The sequence below is a fragment of the Xiphophorus hellerii genome, chromosome 5, assembly GCF_003331165.1.
Source record: "Xiphophorus hellerii strain 12219 chromosome 5, Xiphophorus_hellerii-4.1, whole genome shotgun sequence".
Classification (NCBI taxonomy): Eukaryota; Metazoa; Chordata; class Actinopteri; order Cyprinodontiformes; family Poeciliidae; genus Xiphophorus; species Xiphophorus hellerii.
Window position 1 is genome coordinate 9,185,657 of NC_045676.1, and position 12,013 is coordinate 9,197,669.

The 12,013-nt window shown below is 38.6% G+C and overlaps 1 protein-coding gene across 1 annotated transcript in view; it reads right to left on the reverse strand.

Moving 5' to 3' along the window:
- prr36a (proline rich 36a) overlaps positions 1-9,124 on the reverse strand; it is a 29,990-nt gene extending 20,866 nt beyond the window's left edge. Inside the window, exon 1 of the mRNA XM_032564224.1 lies at positions 8,755-9,124. The gene's annotated coding sequence lies outside the window, so the exon portion shown is untranslated. The remainder of the gene's footprint in view (positions 1-8,754) is intronic.
- Positions 9,125-12,013: the final 2,889 nt, after the last annotated feature.

A 12,013-nucleotide genomic window follows, 5' to 3' on the forward strand; every position in this document is an offset into this window, starting at 1 on the left:
ACTCTGGGCCAACTCACATTCCTCATGCAATCACCACAAGAAAAACCCAACCAGCTGACAATATGGTGCAACAAAGGGGCAGTAATTCATCAAATGTCCCTTCACACTAATAAACTGATTGCTTAATTACATAAGGGAAAAACAATCAACTTTTATCTCATCAGATTATACCTTGGTAACACCTTTTTAATTTAGGCCTTAGGGCAGCAACTAAATTATTTTACTAATCAATTATTTGGATTAAGAATCACACATTGTGCAGATTATTCTTTTAAGTGCTTGAGATTATTTTATACAGTGTTAGAAATGCATAAGAAAATGCAGAATAAAAGTTAACAGAATTTAAACCTGGTGACACAATTGGCCACTTGAGATAAATGCAAACTGTATATATTTTGCATTTAATACAAACTGTACATTTGCATACAAATGTACAGTTTTTGTTTAATAACTGCTCTCTTTTTTCAGAAAACTGTCTTGTTTGAGTCTCCAGTTACAGATTAATTCATCACTAACTTAGTGGACAATTATTTCAATAGCATCAATCATTTCAGCCCCATTAGGCATCAAAAACAAACTGAAAACTGAATAAGTACGGGAGTCAAAACAAAAGCATTTCCCCTACCTTTTACTCAAACATCTAAATGCAAACCCAATTGACATATTTACCAAAAATCTATTTAAAAACAAAAGACTAGAAAAAACAGCCTGTTTATATTAAATAAATATAAAATTGACAAAATCCGTTACATTCCATCTTTAACAGATTTATTGTCTTCAAATCTTACAGCCATCTGCAGTTTAGTTTCATCTGCATGTTAAGGTGCTGGATTGCGTGCGTTTGATAAAATGGGTCAGTTTTAATGCTGCATTTATCATAGGCAGAGATTACACTGTGTTGCAGCCACAGGAGGAGTTAGGAAAGCACCGAGCAGACGGAAAGGAGGAGGAGGAGGAAGAAGAGGGGTTTGATGGTTTGTAGGTGAACCAAGAATCACAAGCTAGCATTTCAAACAGACTGAGGTCACGTCTGACTTGATATTCTGGAGCGCTGAAGATTAAAGATGATCTTCTATGCTTCCTTGAACAGGCTAGGATGGCTCACAAAACATGTCAACAATTTTCTTAGATAATGATATTTTAGTCTGCTCATTTCTGACCACTTTAAGCTCCTTCCAGAATGAGGTGTTTCAGGGCCTCTTGTCACTTTAAATCCAAATAAGCTGCTGCTGGCCACGCTTTCTCAACTCGACATTAATACTCCGTGAAAACGGCTGCAAACAGATGTGCAAAATTACAACCATACATCTTTGAAAAGCAAAAGTGGAGCTTCCTGCACAAAACAACAAGAATGCAGCAAGCGGTTTCTGGATGACAAGTCCACAACAAAACGTGTGTCTTTTCCAGTAGCCATTGTACACAGCAATAAAACCAACTGAGCAAACATGCTGGAACTCCTCTTTGGTTGCTAGGTAATGGACAGTAGGTTTACTTATTGGCAAAAAAAACTGCCTGGTGTTTTTTTTTTAAAGCATTGGGTTATCTTTAAAAGCAGTTGAGACCCAAATGGAAAAAATATTTTAAAAAAAACAAATTTTGCATAATAGATCCCCTTTGAGATTATTTAAGTCCAACTAAGAGGAAAGTACTGCTTCAGCTTTCAAATGTTTTTGGCATTTACTTTTGCTACGCTTAGGAAATCTGGAATAAACTCAAAAATCGAGTTATTTTCCAAAAGTGATGTCCGGTCTACATACCAGCCCAGCTGGGTGTTGTGCTGAAAAGCCCGTATTGCATGACAGCTTAATGGCCAGTAAAAGTTTCCCAAACTGAAACAACTTGGACTCAGACACAGTCATGACTGGCACGCATCTGCCATCCAAAATCAACTGGTTCCAATTAGTGGCAGATGCTTTTATTTGAGGATTGAAGCCATTGCAGCGACTGAAGGAAGTGAACGTGTTCAGCATCGGCAGCAGTAAACACACGTCTGACCCACCTACATTCCAGCTCTCATGAGGAATCCTAAGGCAGAGACATCTGGCTCATGCATGTGTGCAGCAAATTAAATCTCAGAGAGGTCAGACGGACCTACATATATGAGTGGGCGATAAGTTAATGGATGAGAAGCAGCATGTCGAGGAGTGACTGGACGATCAATGGCTGCCATGAAGACGTGGAATCCACTTCCTTCATGCTCCTAATTCCACCACCACACATGACTGAGCTTTACATTATTACAGAACCACACATTCCCTCTTTACAAGCTCAGAAAGTTAAAAAAAACAACACTTCCTGCTGCTGTAAATTCAACCCAACTGTAAATCCCAGTGAAAGTGTTTGAAATGGTCAAAGAGTTCACGGGAACCAGGTGGCATACATTTATTCTCGGGGGGGGGGGGGGGGGGGGGGGGGGGGAGACCAAAAGGGAAAGGAAGGGGTTTTCTCCACTTCCTGTGGAGAAAATTCAGCAACACAGGATGCAAAAAAACTGCTTTCTTGTGTCCTTTTTAGATTCTCACAGGCAACTTTTATTGAAGACTTTTAAAGTAAACTGATGCTGGCTCAAGTAACTTCAGTCGGCTCCTACAGATGAGAAGCTGTGTGTAGATTCCTGCTGCTCAGACTGACCATACAAGGAAGTGGCGTTTCTGTTGTCAGTATGAGGGCTTCTCACACTCACACACACCCCCACACACACACACACACACACCGATGGATGGATGGAGGAGAGCAAAGGATAAGAAACTTAATTCAAGTTCGGACAAATAAGTCATCACACAGACCTGGCACAATAAATTCAGCTGGGTGATAAGTTGTCCCAATATTTATTGCGATAAATAATAACATTGTTGTTGCAAGACTAATTTCAAGTACTATATTAATAATGGCATAATAATGCAAGTTCTCACTCTCTTATCCAATAAACATTACTTTTGTAAAGAACACTTACTGCTGGAAGACATTTTAACTTTCTAAAATAAAAAACAAAATGAGTTATGTCGCTAAACAAAATTTCCCACAAAAAAAATAAATCGGTTTGATCAAATTAATACATTTTAACTTTTAATATGGCAGATAATTTCACATATAAAGTATTTTTTTCTTAAATATTAAGCAATTATTGACTTAAAACAAGATCCTATTTCTTACAGAGAAGGTTCTCAGTGTTTTCCAATATATTAACACCTGAAATGTAACCAAAAATACTTTAAGATTGTGTTTTTCTATTATATTTTTACATGTTTGTGAAGTACATAAAGCAATGAGGGGGGAGAAAAAAAAAATTCTTATCTGGTATAAAAAAAATCTCATTTTATTTTCAATCCATATCCTCCAGTGTGCTGATTATAAGATTCAACTATAAACAGCCTTACTGTAGCATGATAATATCTAAAAAGTGGATTGGAGAATAAAATACCAAACTGCTCCGGTCATTACAATCTGGAAAGTTCTACCTTTGTCTCACCTGTGCCACAGTAAGGTGAGTAAACTGTTAGAGAGGCTTTACTTAATCAAATCTACACAAGACGGTGTGTTAAGTGAATGTTAGCGTCTCGTTAAAACCGCTCTAAAGCAGGTGGCTGAGTGAAGCTATGAGTTGAACAGACTAAGCCAGCATGTCTTAAAGGGAGTGGCTGTTAAAACGCCAGGTAACCCCGGCTACTGGCAGAGCGATGGCCCCAAAACGCTACAGAGAACTGGGTTACAATCTGTCCTAAACCGGCAAACAAACACCCAACGTTGGCAACATCACAGGCTGACCACAGCCAAGTTACACACTGAACACAAATAATTGTATTTTTAATAATATCTCAGAATAAGTCCTTCTATTCTCATTGTTAGTATGTAAATATTTGATATGAATGAAGTCATCAGAGAATGGTAGACCAGCAGCTCTATTGTCTGGCTTTGCATCAAAGATCCAGCCTCGGGCACGGTGCTGGGAGGTGTGGGGGTGGGTGACGACTGGATTTACTGGTGCAAAAAAGAAAGGAGGAGCAGCTGGCACAAAAAATAAAGAAAAAAAATCCTGGGACAGCAAACATGTTTTAGTAAAACTGGGTCCAAGACCGATTGCTCTCCTGCGAATTGGCCGCTTCGCGATAAACAAGCCGACAGTTCGTCAATAAAACACTGGATATCCTCTGGGCCGGATCCGTTACCGTCCCAGTGAGCGGGCAGGGTGAGCCGAGGCCAGATGGGCAGCGGCTGCATTCGCTGCCACACCTCAATACGTTACGCTTTTAAAAAACTGCACAAAAAGCAGCAAAATTTATTCATAACGATGAGCTTCCAGAGAACTGAAAGTAAACAGACCGGCTTTTAGAGGGCCAAATTACCCGTTAAATAATTACAGAGCACTGGTCCCAGTTTCAGTCTCAGACTGGGTTCCTGAAACTGCAGCGTTAGCAGCTGCCACTTTATCCTAATAGGCAGGAAAGTACCAGTCTGTAAACCAGTGATGAGAGCTGCAGAAGGGCATCATTATTTCATCCCACAACTGAAAAAACAACAACAACAAAAAACTTTCAGAGTTAATGATTTTATTCTTAAATGTTCTCTAAAAAGATTCAGAGAGCCAGGAGAGAGTTTGCTTTCAGTTTCCACAGGTTGGGTTCTGGAACTGGCAGAGCAAACATCCAAACCCATGCAAATCCTTTCTGGTGTGCGAGAAGAAGAGTGATTCAGAAGTAAAAAGAGGAATGAAGGTTGAGGAAATGATTGATCGACCATCAAAATAATCTAATTTAATAATTGTTTAACCGCTAACTGGAGTATTCATACTCTAAAAGTTACCATTTGCTAAAAGAACACCACACCCAAGACATCAATAAAACCAAAACTGTACAAACAAGGTGCACATTTTGCTTTCAAGGTGAAAAATCTGCTTTGTCTATAAATATCTTCCACCCAGATCTCTTCAAACAGCAGCTTTAGCTTCACCTGGTCCAAATTCTGTGAAAAACAATTTTAAAAAACCCTCATAATAAGCACCTCTTGGTATAGAATTATTATAAAGAAAACCAATTAGGACACAGAATTTTTTAGCTGTGGATGCTACAAATGATCAGGAGTATACAAAAAAAATTGTGTCTTAATTTATTCCAGGAAATAAAAACATTTTCTCATTTTAAACATTTTAATTTGCTTATTTGCATCTTTTGTTTCTAACTCATGTAAAAGAAATCTTAGGCGGTTAAATGAAAAGTCTGCAGAATGTGACGATTTTTTTAACCGATTACCAAAATAATCCAAATTAAGGGCTCCAACAAATTTAGATTTTTATTTCCAGCATCTAACATGCAAAACATAACTGTGATTCTTTCTCCAATCCAGTTTAAATTTTTTAACAGCATTTTCATGGTGAAAATGGACTGAAATGAAAGTTACCAGCAAGTTTCAGCGTTTCTCACCGAGACAAACATTATGCTGGTCTTGCAAAGTGAAGCATAACATATCAAAAGCAAGAGGCGGTTAAGAAGAATTTCCCTTCCTGGTGTTTTCATGGAGGTAGATTAGAATCAGGTACATTGTGTGTTCGATAATACAAAGTACTCCAGTATGCAAACAATGAGGACATCAGTGTTAAATGTACCTCAACTAACCAGAGATCTGGTACTTTCATGGTAAACTCCTGCAGTTTACCTAGAAGTATGCAACACTTCAAATGCAGGAGGGAAAAATACTAATAGGTAAAAGTAGGAAACTTGAGCTTTGTATAAATGTAGCGGCAGCTTTTACACTCAATGTTACAACATTTAGCCAATCCCAACTTGATAAACTCCAAACCAGAAAGAAACTCAAAAATCTAATCTGTCCAAGCTTAATCAAACACTACCAAGGCATTGCACCAACGCTGTTACAAGGTTTCCCCCAGAAAACTTGCTGAGCCCGGTGGTTGGGCACTCAGGCAGTCATTCACCCAGCGGTCCGCCATGTTTTGAGTGAAAAAAATGTTCAAAGGTGACAGGAAATTTCAAAATATCCCTTGGTAATTATGTGTTATTAAAGGATTGGAAGATTAATATCTGAACACCAACTACAAAGTCTTAAAAAATGCAAACTTTTAGAAAATAAAACTTAAATGAATAAGCAATGCTTAGCCTGGTGTGGGCACAAGTAAAGCCTGGTGGCCCGCCAGGCTTATAATAACCTGGGGGAAACCCTGTCTTGGGTGCTGAAGCCACTACTGAGGGAGAAAGCCCAAAGTTAGCCCCTTTATGTGTCGTTTAAAAGGAAACCCGTCTTTTCTACATGCTTGCTGTTCATTCAGGCTGGAAGAGGCTTTCAGGAGATAAGAGGACGGCTGAAACGAGTAAAATACATTTGCTGTTTTATCATTTTAGCTTTCAAGCCATTTGTCTACACAGGATGGATTTGTAAATGTTAACCTTTGAAATTCAAGTCAAGGAAGAATTGTATTCTATAGGGAATGTCCATTACTGCATTAAATACATTGTCAACTAATTTAGTAACTGAATAATACTTTAATGGCGTAATGGTGTATACAGACACAAAAAATTTAATAGTTGAAAGAAAGCAGAGCGCAATTAAGCCAAAGGTTGTACAAATATATACATTTTGCATTTATGGCTATAAAAAAAAAAAGCATCCACTACAGGAATGCCATGTTATTGCATTTTACGCAACAAAATTTTTTTGCTAAAAATCTGCAGGAGGTGCCAATTATTTAATCCAACTGATTAATCAATTGCTAAAGACCAGTAGAACCCCTAAAATGAACACGAACCTTCAATCAGAGATACATAACTTACATTTATTCCTTAATTTCAAAAAGTACTACATTAGAAAAAGTCAGAGTAAAATGACTGAGTTATCACCATTTACTTTTCATTTTCCTACCGTAAACTAAATCAGTGAGAACCGTAAAGTTCAGCAGACTTTCTGAATAAAAGAAAAATGTTTCCTTAGCTCCTCTGCGGTGCTGTGACATCAGGAAAAGGAAAGAGGGAAACGGAAACAAAGGTGTTGAAAGGAAAAGTTGCGATGAAGTAAAACATACAGCTGAACACGCCAAACAAAAAACAGAGCCTGCTCATCGTTAAATATTAAAACTAAAATCCGTTATAGAAAGTTAGAATTTAAACATTACTTTAAAATGTCAATACAAGTTATTTATTCAGGCTTAAAGAGAGTTTAACACCCGAGTGAGGTTGCCTCATCCACGTTCCAATAAAAATTTGTGCAGCCATCATTTTAAAAGATATTAATAAATATTTCCAGGGGTCAAAGGACAAAGAAAACTAACAGTCAATCAACTGTGTTAAATTTTAGCTTCACAAAGCAGCACAATTAATTTGTATCAATTTAGTTTGAGTTTGTTAATGTGGGAAGGGCAGGTTGATCTTTGACTTTTTTTAAATATTACAATTTACAACAGCACAAACCAAATTTAGTATTATTTTGTAAATGTGGGTTATTGGTTGAATTTTGAAAACAATATCTTTTAAAATTATAGCAGCACGAACAAAGATTTTTGCTGAACAAATGTTTGACACCAATTTCACGTCCAGAAATACAAACCTGTCTTTTATGGACCCAAAAGTTTTAGATTAATATATTATCACCTTCCTAAAATAATGGCCCAAGTCTTTTTTTTTTTCTTTTTTGCCAAAAGTGATTTAGGGAAAAAAATTAACCGGTTTTGACAACAAAGAAAAAGAGACTCGGGTCATTATTTTAGGAAAGTGGTGATAAATTAATTTGAAATTATCCTTCTAAAGTGAATCTTTGGAAATTCATCAAGCAATCAGAATAACCACAAAGAGGATGCAATTCTGGGGGAGGCGAGTAAAGTTTTAGGTGAAGAGAGAAGACATCCCACGCCCGGCTGAGGGTTTCTCCTGTCAAACACTCTAAAGCCGGAGGAGAAGTGCAGCTCGTCACATCTAAACCCTGCCAACCACACCCAGCCATGTCCACAACACTGATTATGTAATGCAGGCTGCGAGCCAAACCAGCATCTCTCCATCACTGAGATTTGTACTCCCGATAGACTGCCCATTTCACTCTGCCCTGAACAGTCAATGATGCAAATATGAAAAACAGATTTAATCTTAGCAGGGAGTTATGAGGAAAGATACACTTTTCCCAAAAAGATTTACTATTAAAAACACTCAATACATGGCGTTTAATCCCTAATTACAAAATAAATACAAATATTTTAAAAGCAGGTCGTTGAGGGACGCATACTGCACTAATGGGACCCCAAAAGGGGCCTCAGTGTGGCCCCAGGAGGCCGATTGTTTATGATTTTTTAAAGGGGGGGCTCAAGTGGAGCTTTAATAACGCCATTTGTTTCTGAAAACAAAAAATACCAAACCTCCCCTCCCTGGTTTAGCAGAATAAAAAGAGGACGGTCCAGCCTTGACAGAACAATAGCAATAATGCGCAAAGGGAGCCTGCAGGGTGAAGCACATGAGATTAGTCAATAAACTGAAAGCAAAGCAACCTCAGACGACTCTTTTACCGCCGGAGACGGACACCAATGTCCTTTTTGGGGAGGAAAAGCTACTCTAACCACGGCCCAGCCGAACCCAAGCCGTCTGGCTACAAGCCGGCTACTCCAATAACGCAAACAAACGTAACACAAAAACAAAAACAGCCTCTTCAAACACAATATACACTTTATTTTAGCAGAGAAAACAAAGACGACAAGGTGCCGAGACGTGACTTAAATTAAATCACCCTGAACAGAAACGACAAAAGCGTCACTAAAGGAGATTTTACCTTCTGGACCGAGCGACGTTGCTCTTCAGCACCACTTGAAGATGAGAGCAGCTCCTCCGGACCGGAACCAGCCCTGAAGCAAATAATGTCGACACAAACCGGCACCAAATTAACAATGGAGCCGCGCGCCCTGATGCGAGCGTCCCGCCGCGTGCCCTTCCCTCCACGTTTCAACGGCGACAGGCGGTTCTGCTTCTTGAAGGATGGACCCGGGTGGGGAGGGGCGAGGAAGAGGAGGAGGAGGACGAAGGCAGTGACAAAGCGTCCAGCTGCAGAACAACGAAGAAGCGTGGTCTGCACAGATTAAGAAAACACACACACACACACAGAGATATGGAGTTAAAATCATGTAAACGGTCCAATCAAAGCCGCCAAACGGTGGTGGTTATGCAAAACAAAGGTGACGTCAAAATGAGACTCGAGCTCCATGTCAGGAAGCTCCGCCCAGTCAGAGGGGAGCCTCCATGCACTGCCTGGATGCTAAAAGGATATTAGTGATTCACTGAAACAGAGGCGGATTATTTCATAACAAGGCCCCGGGGTGGGCAGAGTACCCAAAGTTATACTCAAAAAGAGTAGAAATATTTCAACATATTTTTACTCAAGTAAAAGTACAAAGTAGCCAACCAAGAAAATACTCAAGCAAGAGTAAAAAGGTATTTGGTAAAAAGTTGTCTCAAGTACTGAGAAAGTGATCAAATTAATCATTTAATATTTAAAAATGACATAACTAAATATAGAGTTAAGTAGAAAATTTGGTAAAAATGACAATAATTCATACAAGTAACAAAAACTAACAAAAATCAGGCAAAATATTTTTTTCAATAAAACATTTATGAAACCTTATAAAAAACTGCAAAAACATGTTTGTTTTTCATTCGGTGAAGTTAGTCGCAATACTTCATAATGAAATTACTCTAGTAGAAGAAAAAAGTACAACGTCGTAAAAGTACTCCTAAAAATAATTTTTTTCAAAAAATTTACTGTAACTAGTTACTACCCAACTCAGAGGAAGGGTAGCAATACTTCAGCATATTTTTTTACTCAAGTAAAAGTAAAAAGTAGCCATCCAAGAAATTTCCCCTGACAGACTCTTGACATTTCTCACCCCAGAAGAGAATCTAAATAGCCAATCGTGTGTGGTTGCTAGGGAAAAAGAAGAACTCCTGACCAATCAGGATCACTAAATTTAAAGTCTTTGGGGTTCTCGGAATTCCGCCGCTGCCATAGAAACTGCCGGAAAGTTTTGCGTTGCTATGGTGATAAAGTTAATGATGGCAAGCTGTCAAGAATCTATTTCACCAGTCGCCACTGATTCCCACTTCTAGTAAAAGTTAATGTTTCAGTTGAGTCTTCAGGAGTAAAACTGCGTCCACCAGCCTTGTTTTTAAATCTTTTTGAAGACTGAACTTTTGCAAAACTTCTGTGTACTTTGGTAAATCAGTGAATCTCCACACTAACTCCTCCCTGCTGGGTTTTTTCCCCACTCCACCATTGTGTTTAATTCCTGCTTTAAACAACAACAACAAAAAAATCCAAGACACTAAACTGCAAGAGCTGAATAAAGGAGTGTCTGTTTTCTGAAATTTGGATAGTTGAAACTTGAGCCATGGGAAAGTCTCTGTAAGGTTTACATTGTTCATTTCCTGTTCCCAAAGTTTCCTATAGTTTTCTCTCTCCTATGGTACAAGCTTTGAATGGACGAAGGCTAAATGCTTTTTCGGTGAATGCTGATTCTTCAACATGCAGCTGCAGCAAAACACAAGCGCAGAATAGAAAACGGAGACAAAGGGGAAACACGCAGCTCCCTGGAAAGACTTTTAGGGTGAAAAGATTCAGACATCAACTCTTGTTTTCTGCATTGAAATGCTGAGAAAGAAGAACAAAGACATTTAACGTAAAAAGAAAGGGATGATTGGAAATTGGAGTGACTGGTAACCAGTAGTTATCTGTCATGGTTTCACCACAATCTCAGTCAAGCAGTCAAGGAAACTTTTTCCACTTTTTGTCACATTACAACAAACTTCCATGTATTTAAATCTGATCTCATGCTAACACAAAATACAACATAATTGTGAAATAGAAGGAAATGCCTGTGGTTTTTACAAACTGAAAAGTGTGGTAAAATTAAGTGTTGGAAAAGATATATTTTTATGAATTAAGAAAAGAATTACTGACTTAAAACAAGCTCTGATATCTTGGTGAAAAGTTGCTTTTAAGATCGTTTTGTCTTACTTCAAGTGTAATGAGATATTTGCATTTGAAAAATACTCTGTAAGAGTCTGTGTTTTTCCTGGTCAATTCCTCATAAAGCCTGACACTAATGGGCTCCATCCATTTCAGATAGCTTCATAATGTTGCTACATAATGTTGTTACCCAGAGGTGTGGCTCAGAACCGGGCTCTTCCAATCCTAAACAGAACCACGACTGGCTGAAAACTCAAAAGCCTCTTCTAGAGAGACCTGCTTCTTTTAGATCTTCCTATTCTTTTGTGTGTGGGCTGCAGGACACCCCACAGCTCAGACAGCTGCACGGTAAAAGACACTCAGGTGCCTGCAGAGTTTATTATTTCAGCCCACAAATACAGCAGGAAGAGGAAAGGCTTGCTGGTGCAGGCACCTACTTTTGATCTGAGGCGCTTTGTTGGTATAAAGGCCTTGCAGTTCAAACACCGAGTCACAATTGAGCAAATGGAGCATATTTCAATTCAAACCGAGATCAAACTGGGAATCAACAAAGGATCTTACATTAGCACACAGAAGCAACAGCTGGCAGACCATTAGTTGCTTCTGAATTAGCTACTTCCTCTGCGCTTTCAGTCTGCATTAAAGTCACTGAGGAAATTCTGTATGTCCACGCATGGGGAGAGATAGATGAGTCGGGTTTGTGGGATGCATAAAACTGAGAAACATTTCCTTTGGTCTCTCACAGACCCATTAACATGAGGTAAAGCCGGACTAGTACATAATGGAAGATGATATTAGCTTAAGTGGGTGAGAAGCTGTGATACCTCTGCTCCTAAGTCTGCTGGGGAAGTAACCAGGAAATGGAACCAATCATAGAGGAATCGATCTGAGAGAAAAGAAGATGTTTCATTCACCTTCCCAGAAAGATCCCAGTTGCAGAGTTGGAGCAAAATATGTTTATTTTTTTAGTCAACAATGGTGAGGAAAAAAAATTCACTTTATCTGTAAAAACATTTTACTTAACCTCATTTTGAGTCAAATGTCCCAAAAAAGAAGTTATATCTCATAAATT